A 19,851-nucleotide genomic window follows, 5' to 3' on the forward strand; every position below is an offset into this window, starting at 1 on the left:
AGTTAGCAATGAGCGGTCAAGAGTGAAATCAACCTCTTCAAACCCTCTGCTAACTTGTCCATCATCTACTGTACAAAGAGTTTACATGAGGCAGAGCCTTCTGCCAATGCGTCTCCCCATTCACTGAGCTAGAGATTTGGATTCATTTCCCACTCCCAGCCCCAGAAGATGACCCCAGTGCCCATAGATGATCAGTAGAAAGAGGGAGTGGAACTGGACACTAGAGTCCAGCATTTGTTTGAGACAAGGGTTCAGACTGGCTTCAGATCCTCTTGTCAAGTAGTCCATGATTAAGACATATACTGGGACTCCTTCTATGGTGCTGGTGACCATATGTCCAGCTCTGCACAGGACAGCCCCAGTTTGCACCTCCTGTTATCCCAGAATCTTTACTGATATCACTGCCTTTCCCTCTCAAAAGTCCCCTTTTGGACAATAGGCTATACAGTCAGTCTATCTTTGGCCCAGTCACCACCTATGCTTATCGGTAAGAATCTGGAAAACCTCAGGTAGCCCTGTAAGCCAAGACATGCAGGGATTAAAAAGGCAGAGATCAAACATATTTCAATTAAAAAAAAAAAAAGCCAATGGGCAAAGATGTTCATTGGTTTGGTTTGTAACAAGGAAAATATGGAAACAAGCCAAATGTCCGTCCATAGGAAATGGTTTAATAAATCAAGGTTTATCAATATGGAATACTATGCGCCAATTCAAAAGAAAAAGTGGATCTATATGGACTGATATGGGAGGATCTCCAAGGCAGATTGGTAAGAGAAGAAGCAAACTGTTATCAATGCAATATGAATGGTCCCAGTTATCTTTTCTTTGTAATTGTACATGTAGACATATAGATCCATGTATAAAAATGCATAGAGAAAGGTCTAGTACTACACTGTGTAATAAAAATATGAGTCACATATGTAATTTATAATTTTCCTATATCCATATTTTTACAAAGTGAAATTTATTTTATATAAACTAATATATCTAAAATATTATATAAATCATTATAAAAGATTATTAATGATATATTTCACATTTTAGTACTAACTAAAAATGTAACTAACTTTAGTTACATTTTTTTGGTGTAACTCAAAATTATGCTTACAACCATCTCAGTTCTTACTAGCCACGTCTCAAGGGCTCAGTAGCCACATGAGGCTTATAGCTACAGTGTGTTATGGAACAGGTCAAGGCTAGAAGGATGCGCACCAGATAACTAGAGGGGAGGGAACTGGGGTTAGATAAATGAAGTGACTTGTGTAGGATTAGAAACTGTTGCAGTGAGAATATATTCATTTATATATATAATTTTATAAAACAATAAAAATCTGAAATTTTAAAAATAAGGAACCAGAACATGAGATATGAAACGAACAGTCTATAAATGAGCTATGAGGGAAGATAGTATTCAAATCAATTCACCAGTGAAGAGTGTTTGCATTTTTAAAAATGTGATCCGCATCAGCCCCAGGGGCTGGCTAGCTGACCCCAGGACTGCACTAGCCTAGCCAGCAGCCCAAAGCAAGCTTCCTGAGGGTTACCTTGTTACTCCCCTATCTAGAAACAGGAAGCCATGGTGCCTCCATGAGAAGTCTGTTACCTCCGGGAACAAGGCAGTGCTCTAGAATATTCAGATTGAAGCTCTGACAAAGTACAGATGGGAAAAACAGTGTATCAAAATAGCCCCGGGGGTGCTAGTTTTAAAACACAGACGCCTGAGCCCTACAAAATAAGGATTGGTGAGGTAGGGTCCAAGACTCTGCGTTTCACAACAACTCCAAGAGAATTCTAAACCCAACTAAGATACAAAGAGATGGGGACGCCTGGGTGGCTCAGTCATTAAGCGTCTGCCTTCGGCTCAGGTCATGATGCCAGGATCCTTGGATCGAGCCCCACATCGGGCTCCCTACTCGGTGGGAAGCCTGCTTCTCCCTCTCCCACTCCCCCTGCTTGTGTTCCCTCTGTCGCTGTGTCTCTGTCAGATAAATAAATAAAATCTTTAAAAATAAAAAAAAGATACAAAGGGATGTCACTCTCTTCTAGCCAACTTCCCACTGCCAGATTCCTGGCTAGGATCTGACTCCACCCAGAATCGTGCAGACAAAAAGTGGAAGACAGGAAATCCAAACACTTAGGCCTTCCCCTATCTCACCCCAGAGGAAGGCTGCTCTTCTTTCTCAATACTTACTGAATGATGCTTCCAGAGCCCACAACTAAAAAGCAGGCCATCCCTTGGTAATGACTACCTTGTCCAAAGTTAGCGTTGCGTCTACCCTCCAAATCAAAGAGAGCCCCGCCTGGGGGGGACCAGAGCCCTCCCTCAGCCTCTATCCCTATTTGGGAACGCAATGGTATTTCCACCATCCAAGAGATGACATTGGGACATCTGGGTGGAAGTTTCTCCCTCAAGGTGAGGTCTTGTGCCTATTTGGTTTTGGTTTTGGTTATTATATGCTTTTTCTTACTTCTTTTTAAATAATTCGATGTGCAATTCAATTTAAGGGGGGGGGCAATTTCTTCAAAAATATATTGTCAAAAGTGAAAAATTATTGCTTACACGCCTATAACACCTTTGTAGGCAATGAGCCCTCCTACCATCTCAACCTCCAGTGAAGTTGACAGGTGTGATTATCCCCATTTTACAAAAAAGGCCAGGAGGCTGGGAAGGTTAAGAGATGGGTAGTTGGAGGAAGACGCTAAGGTGGACCGAGCTCTTCCTCTGTGTTGGGTCTTGAGCCAGGGGGTGCGGCAGGGATCAGAGTGAATTTTCCTGACAAGCAGAGAAGGTGGCGTTGCTGCTTTTCCCAGGTCACACCTGAAGGAAGGGGCCAGGGGCTCACAAAGCTGGTGACAGACAGGTTAGCCCCTGGAAGATTCCTCTGCGGTGCTCTTCCCCTGCTTCACACACAAGAGTTCCCTCTGACACAAAATGACTGACTGCTCACTTCACCCCCCACTCAGCCACATCTTGCTGATTAAAAGAAAGGCCTCCTCACAATGGTTAAACAAGCAGATGAACGTTTTCATCAAAGCCAAATGTCCTTTAAGACTCTGATGCCCACTCTCCTCTCCTGACACCTGGCCACTGTCAGTCTCCCTGTGGCTGAGAGAGCAGTTTTCCTTCTCCCCACACCCACCACAGCCCTCCCAGGCCGGCCCTGCGCATTCCGCAGCATTCCCCGGACTTGGAAACTTCCCTTTCCCTGGATGGTGCTGGCTTGCTCTCTCTATCTACTCTCTCTCAATCTCTCTTTTCTCTTCCAATTCTTTCAACCGCCCTCCCTCTCTCTTGGGTTCTCTAGGAAAAGCAACCAGGAGAGAAAACAGCAAAGCACAATGAAGAAGGGCGGGCTGGAAGGTCTGGGGCAGCCTTCCCACCGCAGAAGATCAGAGTGAGGGGCAAGAGAGGTGAGTGTGCGCACCGCACCGAGATGGCAGGAGCCATCTTTCCAGATGTTCTCAAAGTTGAGGAAAATCTCTCAATGCCACTCTGCCTGCCGTTCTTCAGAGGGAGGAAAAGCCTCTGGGATCCCAGGAGTGCTGGGCAGCGCTCACTATGGAAACCCCATAAGATCTGGCACAGGGTCCGAGGCCCAGTTCTCCATGAACCCCCTCTCACCCCAGGATGCTGCTGGGGCTGGGACACCATCTCCAGAGAAGAGTAAAAGGCCACTTTGCTGCCACTTAAAATTCTACAGTGTTTGCTACATTCAGGGCTTTCTCTTCAGCAGGTCTGAGCCCTGCTCAGATGCAATGTCGCTTAGATGTGACCCCGAGTCCCTGGGGAGGGAGAGACAAGCAGGTGAACTTGAACTGGCTCCACTGAAATCTGAATCACAGCCACAAAAGGATCCCCTTCCTATGCAGGAGGCATGGATTTGCTATAAAGTCACTGTTCCATGTGTTTCCTATTTATTGATCCACAAGAATTTGTTGTACGGCCAGCCCAGAAGTGAGCTAAGAATGTATCATCCGCTCTCAAATGCCTGAAGACAAGGCGATGCACAGGGGAAGACAGACACTTAAACTGAAAAGCAGCACACAGACACAAGGGGTTGCTATTATTCTGCGTGATTAGTATTATGATTACCATATTACTATGGTTTTATAGTTTAAGCAACAAAATGGCTTCTCACACCTGCTCTGCTCCGCCTCCCCCGCCCCCAGCCTACATTCCCCAAGCTCCACGCCAGCCTACAGCCCTTGCAAACACCACACCAGGCATTTTTTTAAAGGGGAGGGGGGTGCAAAAAGAAAATGCTAAGGCCCTCTGACTTCCTTCTTTTGTGGCCGTTTGTAGTTTCAAACTCTGAAGGTGGGAGGAAGGAGAGCTGAGATTAGAGCCGAAATAAAGACACAGTCCAGGTGGAAGACCTAAGATCATCTCAGATCAACGTTCCTATAGCAGGCCTCTCTGCTTACTCTCCCTTAAGCCATTTGTTCTCCACTCTGGGACAACTCTGTTGCCAATAATACTGCCAAGAGCCACTGTTTATTAAGCACTTGGTACCAAGCAAACAGTATGCGGGCCATTTTGCTCCAACAGTGTTCTGGTTATCTCCTGCTGCATAACAAACCGTCCCAAAACATAGTGGTATGAAAAAAAAAGATTTTATTATGTTCACTGATTCTGTGGGTCAGGAATTTGGATGGGACAGAGCAGTAGTGGTTTGTCTTTGCTCTATGAAGTCTGGGGTCTTAGCTGTGAAAACTGGGCCAGCTTGGTGCTGGATTCATCTGGAGGCTTCATCACTCACAGGTCTGGCATCCAAGCTGGAATGACTAGAAGGCTGGCTGAGCTAGAACTGTCAACCACTGTGCCCATACGTGGCTTCTTCATGTGGCTTGAGCTTCCTTACGGTGTAGAGGCTTCAGGGTAGGCAGATTTCTTATGTGGTAGCTCATGGTTGAAAGAGCAAGTGCTCCAGCAAATAGGAAAGAAGTTACATGGCTTTTTCTGACCTAGCTACAGAAGTCACATGGTGTCACTGTATGTATTTTATTGTTGTATTGGTCAAAGCCGGGGCAAACCTGCCCATATTCAAAGGGCAAGGACATAGACCCCACCTTTCAATGGGAGGAGTGGCTAAGAATCTGGGGCTATCATTTTCAACACTATCTTGTTTCATTCCCACATGATAATCTTTTGAGGAAGTATGATTTACATCCCCATTTTACAGATGAGGACATCGAGATTCAAGCAGCTTACTCCAGAGCCTGAGCTTCAAATCATTGCCCTTATGACTCACTGCCTATCATTTCTGATGCCCTCCTTTGTTCTGGATGCTCCCCAACCCCCCAGCCCAAATTCCATGACCCTTCTTTCCTCACCTCTTTCTGTTGGTTTGCCTGCTCTGAATTTCCTTCTGTCCCCACCTCTATCCCATCTTCACCAGCCTCAGGGCCTGGGATGGAAATTTCAAGAAAGGCAGCACTCTGAGTTCTGCCAGTCTCTAATGTCAGCTACTTATGGGCTCTTCACGCTCTACTAGGCCAGAGTAGGAATGACCTTTGTCCTTTGGAATCCCCACTGCCTCAGGGCAGCTACTATGCTGCCCGGTCTTCACTCTGCCATTGACCCTTGGCCGTCCCAGTTGGGAATCAAAACCTCACCAATGTTTGAGTATCCCCTTTATACACAATCATCAGGTGCCTAAAAACACAAATGAAGGTTTTAGGAAGACAAATGGGAAAATGGTAAAAGTATCTGTAGCATAAAATAAAATGACAAAGGGTTACTTACTAATATAAAGAGCTCATAGAAATCAACAAGACAAAACTAAGATCTCAGTAGATAAACAGTCAGAAGATGCAAGCAGGTGATAGATTTAAAAAGATACAGATGGATTACAGACATTTGGAAATAATAAAAATAATTTAAAATAATTATAATATGCTGTTTTCACTGTATATATTTGCAAAGATTCTTAAGATGAGAATTCCCCAATTGCTTTCTAGAAGGAATGTTCAAAATTATGTTCATTCGTGTTTCACTCCTGTTCCAAGAGGACAGCGGCTCTTCCTGAGTTGTAGCAATCAGGGAAGGCACCCCTGGGGGAGGCAGGGCTGGACTGGGACTGTAAGAGGGGGTAGGAGGTCTCAGCTGGGCTGCTACATTTACACTGTCTATGTTTGAAATACTCCTAGAGTTTAAATTCTTTTTTTTTTTTAATATTTATTTGAGAGAGCGAGAATGAGAGAGAGAGAGAGTACATGAGGGGGGGAGGGTTAGAGGGAGAAGCAGGCTCCTCACTGAGCCGGGAGCCCGATGCGGGACTCGATCCAGGGACTCCAGGATCATGACCTGAGCCGAAGGCAGTTGCTTAACCAACTGAGCCACCCAGGCGCCCTAGAGTTTAAATTCTTCTGCTGAAACTGCTCTCTATATATTTGACCTAGCCCTACGAGAAGGGATATATGATCATGAATTCAGCTCCAAAGCATCCTTCCTACTGGGTTTCCTCTATTTAATGGATGAAATATTCACAGAAAAGACAATGCTCTAGCATCTGTGAGGAAAGCAAGCAGAATCAGACCCCGTAGGGTCAGCTTCTGTCTCCAAGGCATTTACCATGGACAGAAGGGCTGGTTGCCCAGAGTCCAAGAAGATACCTCAGCCACAAATACCCCAGATATAAAAACTGGCTATGCTGCTACCTCAAGGTCAGAAACACATTACTAGATCAGAGGCAACAATAGATGCTCTGGCATTAGGAGAGTAAAAATGCAAACCACAGGGATGCCTGGGTGGCTCAGTCGGTTAAGCGTCTGCCTTCAGCTCAGGTCATGATCCCAGGGTCCTGGGATCGAGTCCCGCATCGAGCTCCCCACTCCGCGGGGAGCCTGCTTCTCCCTCTGCCTCTGCCTCTCTCTCTCTCTATCTCTCATGAATAAATAAATAAAATCTTTAAAAAAAAAAGCAAACCACAGACTGGGAGATGATACTCAAAATAAGCATATATCCAACAAGGGATTCATATCCAAATTTATAATGAATTCCCACAAATCAGTAAGAAAAGGCAAAAGATTTAAACGGGCACTTCACAAAAGAAGATATTCAAAAAGCCAATGAATATTGGAAAGGGTGCTTATTTTCATTAGTCAGTAGGGAAAGGCAAAATAAAAGCACACTGAGACAGCCCTACACTCCCACCAGAATGGCTTAAAATTAAAAACTGACAATACTAAGTGTTGATGAAGATGTAGAACAATTGTAATCCTCACACACTGCCAGTATAAATTGGTACAACAATTGTAAATCAGCAGACTATTGAGTAGAATCTACTAAGTTGCATTTATGAATATCCTGTGGCCCAGCAATTCTACTCCTAAATATATACCCAATAAAAATGTGTGCATATATTCCCCAAAAGACACATACTGAAGTGTTCATAGTAGCACTCACTATTCACAACAGTCCAAACCTAGAAACCATTCAAATGTGCATCAAGAGAGAATGGGTCAATAGTAGTATATTCATACAATGAAATGTTACACAAAAGTTATAAGGAGCTAACCACAACTAAAAACAATGGAGAAGAATCTCACAAGCATATATTGAGTAAAAATTGCCAGACGTGAAGAGTCTACATTCTGTATGATTGGATACGTATGAAGTTCAAAAACAGGCAAAACTAACCTATGTTGTTAAAAGTCAGAATAGCAACTCTACAGGGGAAAAAGGAGGCGGCTTCTAGGTACCAGTAATGTTCCACTTCTTGAACTGGGTGCTAGTTACACAGCTGTGTTCAGATTGTGAAAATTCACCAGGGTGCTCATTTTTTATTTTGTGCCACTTCTGTGTTATGCTGGAATAAAACATTTCCCGAAACTAGGAAGGCTACAAAGCCACACACTCATGTTCAGTAAGTGCACTGCTGGACTGGGTCAGGGGCTTACGTGAGCCCAGGGGCTGTCACAGGAACAAGCAGAGCTCATTTTCTTACTCCAAGTAAGGTCTCCCAGAGTCACTGCCAAGCTCAGGATCCTGTAACTGACTGAGGACTGTTCCCAATGCCACCTGGTGCCCCTTCTCACGAGCAGGAAGTACAGCTTTCCATTAGAGAAAGGGCTGAGAGCTTGTTGCTGTTGACTGCCACATCTAGGGAGAGGGTAATATCCTGGGGGTCCATACCTGATTCCTCTTGTGGCTGTTCTAGCCACTCTCAATTCTAAGTGTCCCAACTTTCCCATCTCTCACCACACACATTTGTCGGAAGAAAAGAAATAAATCAATCACCAAAGTGTTCATTGAGAAGAAGCCCTCTATGAGGTTCCCCTGTCCTAGAAGAATGGGGGAGGAAGCCCTCCCCATGTTGGAGGCCTGTCTCCTAGTCTACCCAGGACTGAATAACTAGGTCAGCAGAGGAACTCCAGTGACCAAGAGATGAAGGACACCCAGCCATTGGTTCAAAGATAGCACGGCAGTGTGCTTTTCACATTCTGCTAGTTTCAACATAGCACATGATACACAGAACACCCTGCAAGAAAACACAGCTAGAGTCTCCCCACCCCCAGCCACCAACCTTTTTTATTGATAATAATGAAATTCAGTATTTTTTTCATTTTTTTCGATTAAGGCTGAGATAATATGGAAAGGCCCACAGGGAATAGGAAGGCCTAGACCAGGGCCTTAAAGGAAGTGAAGATTCAAAAATGCCTCTTCCCTATGAGGGAGAAAGGTGATGTTTTCCCCTACTTAATTTCCCCACACGAGTTCCTATTTGGATAAATAAACCCTGATAAATGAGAACCCAAATTTTCCCAAGGCTTGCATTTTCCCCTAGATGTGTTTTGGTGGGTGGTCCTCTCTCAGCAGTTGGAATAATCCAGATGATCCTGGGCAACTTGGAAGGGAGCGAGTCTGTATTGAAGCCAAGACATAATTCCCCCCTGCCCCCGCCCCCAACAGCTTCCCAAGAGAAAGAAACCCTGTGGGTCATGGTGAGGCTGGAAATAAAGGGAGGCTGGATCCCACCTTACCCAGATGGTCAGTGGTTGTGTGCATACTTCTGGGTGAGGAGGAGGGGGTTGAAAGCTTTTTGGTATTGTTGTTTAGATTATTTTTCTTAAAAAAAAAATTTTTTTTAAGCTGGACGCAACCGACTACAATATAGAAAGAGAAAAATGAGGAGATGCGGGTTAACAGTGTTTAGATATGAGGGGAGGCCCAGGGTCTACCCACACCTAGAAACACTTCTGTGCACCGCCGGGCTTGCAGAAGATCTCCATGGAAGGATCCACCAGGGGAAGGTCCACTGAGGTCGGCAACTCAGGTTGCACCCTGCCCCGGGCCGGCTGGAGTCAGCTCCCACCCCAACTTGCTGCAGGCTGAAGAGGTGAAGCCTCTGGAGGCTCGGATGGTGTCCAGATTCGGTGGTCTCGCTGACCCTTAGGGCTCCGGAGTTCGCTCCTGGACCCGACAAGAGTCACCTGGAGGCCACTATACCTGATTTTCCTCCGGACACAGTCAAGCAAGGTCGCCCATAGTCGCCAAAGCGCTGCTGTCACTAGCCTATAGCCCAGATCAACTATTTTCGCAGTTAGGGGGGGAAAAAAAGAGGAAGTCCCCTCTCCTGGCAAGGCAAGTCTTGCATCCCAAGGCTTCCCCTAGACCCGGCGATTTCAGCTTGTAGTTTCCTCTAGGGCCGGGTTGGGAGTTTTGGGCCCCCACACCTTCACGTTGGCCCCCTCCTCTCCCTCCCAGACCCCAAGGGGCGGCGGGGCCGGCCAAGGGCGCTGCGTGTGACCCCAAGCGGAAGGGCCCCAGTCTGGGTCCTAATGCGGGTGGCGTCTCCCTTGACAGGCGGCGTTTGGGGACAACAGTGGGGACGGGAGATAAGGTGACATACCAGAGCAGATTTGGTGCGCGCGCTGATACTCCTCTCCCGACAGGAAACGCGGAGCTATTTAAAAGACCCTATCGATTACTTTATCTTTCCCAGAGGAAAGCTTCTTGCTGAGAGACAAAAGATGTTCCCTACCTAAAGATACAAGGCCACAGCCCTCCACTCACAACGGAGGGTCTGCACAAGCGACGTCCAGTGGGGGTGCAGGGAGAGCCGAGACACGCTCACACGCAGGGTGCACGAATGCGGGTGTGCCAACAACAGCTCTGGAGGGCCGCAGGGCCGAGAGGGGAGGAAGGGGCATTTCACAGGATCATCCTCTGTACCCTTTGAAACTTTTTGAGCGTGTGCACTTAAAACACACACAAAGGAAGTGACTGTGCCCTTGAAGTATGAGAATGTGTACCCGTGTCGTTTCAGCATATTTAAAGCGCGCCAGTAAGCACATTCAAGGAGGTTACTGGTGGCTGGGAATGTATTCCACACACGTCTACAACGCAAATGCTCCATTGTGCTCCTTTTAAGGGCTTGAATGTCTACAATTGTCCTGTGTTCACTTAAAATATGGAGTTGTGTCAACACAACCCTTTAGCGTGCGCTCATGTTGTGTCTGAATTCCCGCCTTTCGCCAATTGGCTGGGGCCGTAGAATGTCCTCGGCGATGTCCCCGATGACACTGAATTTGCTCCGGAATCCCGCAGCTTTTGGCCTCTGGGTTCCCTGAGGCATGCCCTGGGGATGCTCTCAATAAATACTGATTGAGGCGAATGCACGGAATCGAATGGTTTTTCCTTTGAAGCAATTTGCCATCTACGCATTCGCAGTGTGCTCCGCCGGACCGTGAAAACTTCGCAGCGGTTCCGCAGGACAGGTTAGAAGACAAGACGAGAAAGGAAGATGCCAAGAAAGGAAGGGTGGCGGCCGTAGGAAGGTTCGATCGCTCCCTTAATTTCCAGCTGAAATTCAACACAGACCAGGCCACAGCAACCCAGGGTGGAAGCTCCGGGCGCGGCGGCCCGAGTGTCGGCCAGAGCCAGGGACTCCGCACAGAGCAGGGCGCGACTCTTCTCCCTCCGGGAAGCCGCGCTGCCCTAGGCCTCGCTAGCCCCCCGCGTTTTGCACAAAAACGGGTGGCCGGCCCAGCTCGGCTTCTCCCAACCTTGCGCGCCCACGCCCAGGGTTTCTTCTAAGGCCGCTCCCCAAGCTGCACCCACGCCAAGCAGGTGTGGACCTTCCCTAGAAAATCCATCTTCCTCTTCGTGGTGTTCCGAATCATCGTCCATCTGACTCAAATGTCATCTGATTTTTCCAGCTGCGACCTTCAGTGACTGGACCCTGAGGGACGGATTCGAGCCTCCGGGCTCTCAGCCTCTGCGCGCTGTTTTCGCTAAAGCAGCTTGCAGAGGTGGGGCGTGGGAGGAGGCGGGGGGGGGAGCAACACCGAGAAGAAGGCACCAAATTAACAGAAAACGACAACGGAAGCTTGAAAACGACTCCCTCCGATCCGGCAAATCCTAACACGAGTTTTAAAGCGGGTCATATCTACGGATGCAAGAGAAATTCGGTTTTAGAAACATACTGCCCCCGCCAAAGCATGAGAAAGTGACTTACACAAAGGTCCTAACAAGAAAACTGTCCACGACAAAAATACAAAGGAGTTGCTCTTAGAAAAATGTAGATGCTCTTAGAAAAGAAAAAACGCCAATGTGTAATAATACTGAAATCTGCAGGAAATGTCTCTAGAAGGATATACTTTTTAAAAGCTGGTGACCTCCTGAGTGGGGATGGAAATTAACTGAGAAGAGGCGGAAGGAAACCTTCTAGGGTGATGCCAATGTTTTCCTATCTTGATTGTGGCGGTTCTTACAGGGGCTTGTCAATGTGTCAAGACTCATCGAACTGTACGTACACTTAAACTGTGTTCATTTTGTTCTAAGTACTTACTGTCTGACTTAATAAAGTTGATTTTAAAAATAAATAAACCCACTAACAACTTTGCCTTTAGGGAAGGAAACTGGGTGGCTGGGGGAGAGGCATGGGACACTACATTGTACCCTTTTTTACCTGTTTGTTTTGGGTTTTGTCATGGTTTTTACGGTGTAATACTTTTTGAAAACATATAATTAGGATATTCGGTGATGTGAATATAAAGCAATTGTTAAAGAAACCAACAAAAGTAAAAACAGAGGTGCTTGTACACCCCATTGTAGGGATAAGAAAGAGCATGCCCTGTCCAAGCCCAGAAAATATTTTGGAAAGGGCGATTATCTTTAATGTTCAGATTTGCTTTCTTTGGGTTTTGGTCATATGTTTAACACACTAAGGAAAAACGAACACCCAGAACTTTTCTGGTGCTTATGTGTGGTGTGAGTGGCTGTCATCTCCTTGAGGACTCTCAGGGAAGGAGGGCCACAGAAGCGCCACAGAAGCACGCTATAGAAAGCCGCAGGACCAGGAGGGAGATTGTCCTGGACGATGTGCCCCGGCTTCCGCGGGCAGCTCGCTATCCCGCTTAGAGCAAAGACGTGGAGGCCCTGAGCTGCCGCGGGAAGGCTCGACACCTGCCCAGGGTGAAAGCAAAGGCCTCCGAAGGCTAAGCAGGCATAGGGTCCGTAAGGCCTGAGAGGTCCGAAGCCTGGCCACTTATGCACCACCAAATCCATAGCTCCAGGGCTCCATCTGGCCCAACTCCCCACAGGGCAGGCAGTCTGGGACCAGAAACTGCAAGGGTCCCACCTCTGGGGGAACTAGGTATGCAATATCTCCATTTCACCCCCTGGAAGATAGGGAAGGGTCACTTGGCTTTGTTAGGACAGATTCCAGATCTGGTGCAGATTCAAAGCTATTTCAGAAAGGTGTTTGGAGGCTGGCCCTCAAGAGACAGATGGACAGCGGGCTAGAGACCAGGGGCCAGGAAAACTAGCAACTGCCAGACTTTTCTGCTGGCCTGGGGACAGGGCCTGGGTGGGGTTACCAAGTCCACCAGCCAACCTCATCTGCTGCCCCACTCAGCCACAGACCCATAGGACCTTCAACCAGCAAGCCAGTGTGCAGGGTAATGGGAGGGGGCTGCATTCCCAGTGACCCCAAGACGTGGGTCTGTTGCTGGGACAGGTTAGGGGAAAGTCAATAGGGCAAATTTGCTGAGTGGCCATCAGGACCATTGAGGTTCTGTCCCTGGGTAGTGTGGGACAAAATCCATCCCACTCCCCTCTCTCTGAGGCTCTGCTGACCACCCCACTCAGATTTCTTACCGCTGATGGCTTAGCTCCAGTCCCTTCGTGTGTGCTGAGATTTCACTGGACTGTCACTTGGGCTGCCATCTCAAACTATACACACCTTTGATTAGTAAACTCCAAGTTGAGGAGTGAGGCTCAGAAATGTGCATTTTCAACATGTGCCACAGGAGATACTGGCCTAGATATGTCCACAACCCGAGTCTCTTCCCTTCTATAAAAGTACCACTTTATTCATTACATTTGGGGCTTGTCTTGATTGTGGTTTTTAAAATCTCTTTAAGGCAATACAAGCTTATGGTAAATAAAAAACAAAAGAAGGAAATTGTCTTAAAAGATGTACTGTGGAAAATGTCATTTATTCCTGACCCCACTCCCCCAGTTCTCTTCCCCAGAAGCTTTCATTACCATTTTGTTTATCCTTCCAAAAAAATCCATATAACTATATATATGTGCATATGCCCATATATAAAATACAAATTCCGCAACCCAGTTTGATATTTAATGTACTCAAAACATATCCATAAGAATACATATAAAGGTAACTAGTGGCACCTGGGTGGCTCAGTTGGTTAAGCCTTGGACTTTTGATTTCAGCTCAGGTCATGATCTCAGGGTGGTGAGACTGAGCCCCATAGGGGTGGGGGGAGCTCCAGGTTCAGGGCAGAGTCTGCTTGAGATTCTTTCCCCCTCCCTCTCCCCTCCGCACTCTCTCTCTCTCTTTTTTTCCCTCTCTAAAATAAACAAATAAAATACTTTTTAAAAAAAGAATACATATAAATGTAACTAATTCTTTCTTGTGGCTGCTAGTATTCTGTTCTACTGGTGAATATAACTTGTCTTTAACTATTCCCCCGAGATAGATATATAGGGTTTTTTAAAAATTCTTTTTAAAGAATTTTTAAAAATCCTTTAAAAATTAAAACTGCAACAAAAATACTTTTCTTGGGGCCCCCGGGTGGCTCAGTTGGTTAAACACCTGACCCTTGTTTTCGGCTCAGGTCATAATCTCAGGGTCCTGGGATTGAGCCCCACATGGGTCTCCGCACTCAGCGGGGAGTTTGCTTGAGTATTCTCTCTCTTCCTCTCTCTCTGCCCACCTCTCCATTACACTCTCTTTCTCTCTCTCTCAAATAAATGGATAAATAAACCTTTAAAAAATATACTGTTCTTGTATGCATTACCTATAGAATAAAGTCCTAGAAGTGGAAATACTAGTTCAAAGGACTTAATGCATTTTTCATTTTGATAGTACAAAACTGTTCCAAAGACATTTATCAATTTGCATTTCCAATCAACAATGTAAAGGTGACTAAGCAGCGTAATTATCAAACTTTATCTTTGCCAATCTGATAAGTGAAAACATTTGCCTCTTTGTGTTTTAATTTGCCTTCCTTCCTTCCTTTCATCCTTTCTTTCTTACTTTCATTTTATCACCAAGGTTCTGCTACTCCTGGCCAGTTTTTCAATTGTTTTCTTGAGTCATTTTCATATTGATTTACGGGAACTCTTCCCATATTGTGGAAATAAATTTTTTGTTGTCATTATTTCTAGCAGTTAACCTGTACATTTTTTCTCTTTGATTCTATTTATGTTTTGTTTTTGTTTGTTTGTTTGTTTTTGCTGCACACAAGTTTCTTTTTATGCCATCAGGTTTACATAATTTGTCTTTTGTGGTTTCTAGGTCTTTAGTTCTCCTTATCCACCCTCCCAAATATTACAAACACTCCAAAATTATTATCTTAACCATCTATAGTACTTTTGTGTTTCAATTCTTAGGCTTAAATTTTTCACCTATCTGGAATTGAATGTGTTTGGTGCAAGAATAATCCATTTCCCTCTCTCTAACACCACTTTCATTTTATTTTAAATGTACACGACACTCCCTCAAATAGTGTAATATCACAATTGGCAGAGAGCTTATTTCCTATCTTAACCAGTTTCACTTTGTAGGTTAGACAACCACCAACATGCCTCTTCACTGGATCCACTGCCCAGGTGAGACCACTTAACAACCTGGGATGCTTCCCAGAACAGCACAGCTGGGGAGGGACCTTTGGTACGCCTAATACTTCCAAAAAAAAACCCATGAAACTGGGAACCAGAGAGGGACACAGGATGTGCTCAGGGTCAGCCAATCAGTGAGAGAGGCAAGCCAGAACCCAGTACTGGCGCATAGTCCAGTACTCTTTCTGGTACAAGTTGGCTTCCTTCAGGGTCGGTGTGACTTGGGCTGTGCAATCCCAGCTTCTGGTGCATGGTGGGCACCCAGTCAGTGTGGGTGAAGAAATACAGGAAATCATCCCGGCATCCAATAGTGACTAGGCTGTGGAGTCACTGGAGGCTGGGGGGACATTCTGGCCCACTCTTTTAGCTTTTCCCCTCACTACCCTCCCCCCTTCCACAAAGACAAACACTCATACATATACATACACAATATCCCCCAGCCAGGTAAATCTGTTCCCTGCTCCCCCTTCTGTGGGCCTCAGGACCTTCCTATGGCCAAGCAACTTTCAATAGACAGCCCTCAAAGCACTTCAGGGGACTTCCTGCCTGTCCTAACTAGCTAGCAGAGGCTGATCCTAGGGCAAAAGCCAGACAGATAACAGGGGAACATGAAGATAGTATTTCCAGGGCTCTGTTCAGACTGCCCCAAAGCAGGACCAGCTACATAATTTGTGGGGCCCTGTGCAAAATGAAAATGTGGTGCTTCTTCAAAACTTCTTCTTCAAAACTTATCAAGAATTTCAAGACAGCAACAGCAGAGCACAGGGCCCTTCTAAGCCAGCCTTCAGGGAAGGATGGGGTTAATTATCAAGAGAGGAGAAAGAAGATTCCTCAGTCCTCTAAAGCTTTGGATTTTAGGTAAAGTGGGCTGGGCTGGGGGTTTTGCTATTCATAATATTCATAATAGCAAAAAAAAAAAAAAGGTGGAAACAACCCAAATGTCCATCAACTGCTGAATGCAGAAACAAAACATGGTATATCCATAGAATAGAATATTATTCCACCATAAAAAGGAATAAAGTACTTGTACACGGGTGAACCTTGAAAACATAATGCTAAGTGAAATGGAAATATGATTCCATTTGAATGAACTGTCCAGAATAGGCAAGTCTATAGAGACAGAAAGTAGACTGATTTGTGGTTGTCTAGAGCTGGGGAGGTAGGAAATGGGGGAGAGGGTTGGGGTTGATGGCTAAAGCCTACAGGTCTCTTTTAGGAGTGATGAAAATGTCCTAAAATTAATTGAGTGATGGTTGCACAACTCCGTGGTTTTACTAAAAATCACTGAATTGTATACTTCAAAGGGATGAATTGTATAGTATGTGATTTACACCTATTAAATCTCAATGAAGCTGTTACCAAAAGAAGAGGAGGGGGAGGAGGAGGAAGAATCTTAAATACTCCTTCTCTTTCTCTCAACCGATCTTACTGCAGGAGGCCCCTCCTCCTTGATGAAGGTTTTTGGGGAACCCTGCATCAGCCTGGTCCTCTGCTCCAGCTGCGGGAGTGCGGGTGGGGTGGGCATGGGGGGAGGAGGAGTGTCTTGCTTCCTCTCCAGTTGGCGTGGCTCTAGGAGGCAGCGACGTGCACTAAAAGAAAACATTCAGGACTCTGCAGTGAGTCCTGTGTTCAAATCCTAACACTGTCACTTTCCATCTGTGTGACCTTGAGCAAGTCCCCTCACCTCTCTGAGCCTCTTTCTCCTCTGCCCAGTACTCGAGATAAGTAGATCAGCGATGACATAGGTGAGAGCGTGCGGCTCACCCAGTGAGAGCTCTAGAAACAGCGGCAAAAGGAGAATTTGATACCCGCTGAGCCACCTGAATGAGGCGCGTCCCGCGGCAGGAAAAACCCGGGGCCCGGAAGCCGCCTGGAGTCTTCAGGAGCCAAGGACGAGAGCGGTAGCCCTCAGAGTCGTCCCCCGCCCCCAACCCCGGGCCCGGAAGGAAGCCAGGGCGGCGGAGGGGCCCCGCGGCCAGACCCGGGAGCCGGGTTGAGGGCCGGGAGCCGGACCGCAGCCGCCGCTGCTCATCCATCAGCCGGACGAAGAGCAGAGGCGCGCTCTCCGCCCTCTGTTTGCTTTCTCGCCAATTATTGCCGCGCCGCAGCCCCTTTGTTGATACAGTAGTCCGAAAAAGTGCTAATGTTCATTTATCAGGGGGCCCGCCGGGGACTCCCACGAGTTGCGATTCTTCCCAAAATATAAACATGGGGCGAGCGTCCCAGACAGAAATCCCCATCTGTTTCCCCGGCGCGGGCGGAGAGCGAGGCGTTGTTGAAGATAAAGCCGCGGATAACGCCGCCTGTCTCCAATGGACGTCTCCCCGGCGCATTAATGACATTCCCGGTGATAGTTCCAGCTTATCTTTCAATTAATCATATATACCTTTTGCGGCGGGCCCTGCTGATTGCAGGAAAGAGAGGCCGGCTCGGGCTGTGCCGAATGCTTTTTCAATTAATAATATTTTATGCGCGGAGAATGAGCTCAAGTCATCTGGAATTTGGCTCATCTTAAAGCTCCAATTCTTTAAAAGGCAAGGGAATAGATGGGTAGATGTTCGATCTCTCCTCTCTGCCTCTTTTCCTCTCTCTCTCTCTTTCTCTCTCCTTTTCTCTAGGCTGAAGGCTGTTTGTTTGTCCTGCTGGTTTGGCCAAAGTGCGGCTTAGAGAGGCGACCAGGTTGGGTCAGCCGCCCTTGGGAAGGAAGATGTGTCCCTAGTGAAGGGGGAGAATCAAGTTTCGTACCTCCCCACCCCCAACCACTGCAACTTCTATTTAAAGAAAAAAAGTTTTACTCAGAAAGTGAGGACTACAAATAAAAGTTAGCAATTGCTCTTGGATATTTCTCTGTGGAGGCCAGCGTGGGTCGCCCCAATTTCGATTTTGCCTGGATTTACTCTCTCTGGCAACGTTAAGGCCTGTTTTAGAGCCAAGGGAAATTATTACCAGATTCACCGAGGGTATAGGGAGTGGAGAAGTCACTTCGTCCAAATAGGGAGGTTTTCTTTCTTCCCCTTTTCATGACAGACCCACAGGTCTATTTGTCAGCCCTGGGAACCATAGCCCAAAATAGGTGATAAATCTTAACCTCTTCGTTCTGCAGAGGAAATGCCAGGTTTTGTTTTGTTGTTGTTGTTGTTGTTGTTCCTTCCTCCAGAACTCTCTCTTAAACCCACACACAGTTATAATAATAATAATTTTTTTAAAAACAGGGACCCCGGATGCAGCCTCGATGTCCCCCATTAAACGGTAATATTTCAGGCGTCGGCTCACACTAATCTTTCAAACTGTCATCGCGAGCCGCCCGACCAGCCCATTCACTTCACAGCGCTCCCAGGACCCTCGCTCGGAGCTCTTTTGAATGAGACATTTAATTGAATCGGATGTGGCTCGTTTGCCAGACGTCACCGCCTAGGCGATAGGCATCCTTTCCCACTTCCCCCCCCGCCAAAAAAATCTTCAAGGGCGAACTAGGCCCCCAAGCTAGGTTAGTTGAGGGCAATAACTAACATTGTCCAAAAGCGTGGCGAGGACGGGCGGAAGAGAGGCTACTGATCTGCAGGTCCGTCGCGAAGAACCGAGTTGGGGGGTTAGGCGGTGGGTGGATGAGGAGGGTTCCAGGGGCTTGAGAACTCCACCCCCAACCCCACACCCACCCCCGCCACACATACACATACATTTGAAAAAGGCATCTCTCCGCAGACCCAGCTAACAATTCCAGAACCGCGCGTGGACCCTGGCTGGAAAATCCTAAGCGAGATTCCGCTGCGAAGGCCCGGGCCTGGTACTGGCACCTGGCTCCCGGCAGTCGGGGTCCGAGTGCTCCGAGCCTCCGGGAGAGCCGCGCGGTCGTCCACTCTCCATCGCCCTAGCCCGGAGGCCACAGGTCCTGGAGGTGTGGGTTTGATGAGGGGCTGTAAAGGTCCTAGTGTTAGGCCTGTGCTTACTCCGATGGCACCCTTCCCGGCGGCGCTGCCTGAGGGCTCCCCGCCTGCTTGAGCACCCAAAGGCCCATGCTCAGGACAGACACCACCTTGTCCCTCTGCTTTGTGCGTTTCCTCAGCGCTTTGAGCGCGAATTACAGTCTCGGGCTCTGAGCTATGGCCTTGGCTTGCCTTTGTCCCTACGCGCCTTTCTTCTATTCCAAGCACTTCTTCCCTAGTCCCCAACTCGTCCTCCACTAAGAGCCGAGCCTTCCAAGTCTCCATTCTTAGCAAGTCCCGGCGCCCCGCCCGCGCTTTCCCTGCACAAACCTGGGTCGTGGCTTGTGAAAATCGACGCTTGTCCCCTGACAAGCCTTGCCAACCCCAGAGATAAAGTAAGGCGGCGACCTTAACCCGGGGGCCATTCTGCCTGCCTGGATTCTGAAACTACACAAAATAAAGTGCCTCTCTGCAGTGTTCTGGGGGAGAGGGGATGGCCCAAGCTTTTATCAGATCTCCCAAGGGATCCAGAGGGGTGAGGTGGGCCGGCACAGGATCTTGCCTGTAGCTTGTGCTCCTGAAACATTGGCAGATTTGTCTGATAGGAGAGTCCCTACTTTACCAACCCTGGGGCTAAAAATTGACACCCAATCTGCCCTGCCCTTCCCTGGAGCACCTGGACCCACCGCCACTGCTGGGTTCCCTGCTGGGAGCCTGCCCTGAGACCTCTGAGAAATCTTGGCTGGCTGGGCTCTGGGGAGCCCCGCCTGTCTGAGAGCTAAACCTGGGCCCGGCCAGGGGTCCTGGGGCCCTCAGAGGCCTGAAGGCCTCGCT

Source organism: Neomonachus schauinslandi, chromosome 7 (genome assembly GCF_002201575.2).
Source record: "Neomonachus schauinslandi chromosome 7, ASM220157v2, whole genome shotgun sequence".
Classification (NCBI taxonomy): Eukaryota; Metazoa; Chordata; class Mammalia; order Carnivora; family Phocidae; genus Neomonachus; species Neomonachus schauinslandi.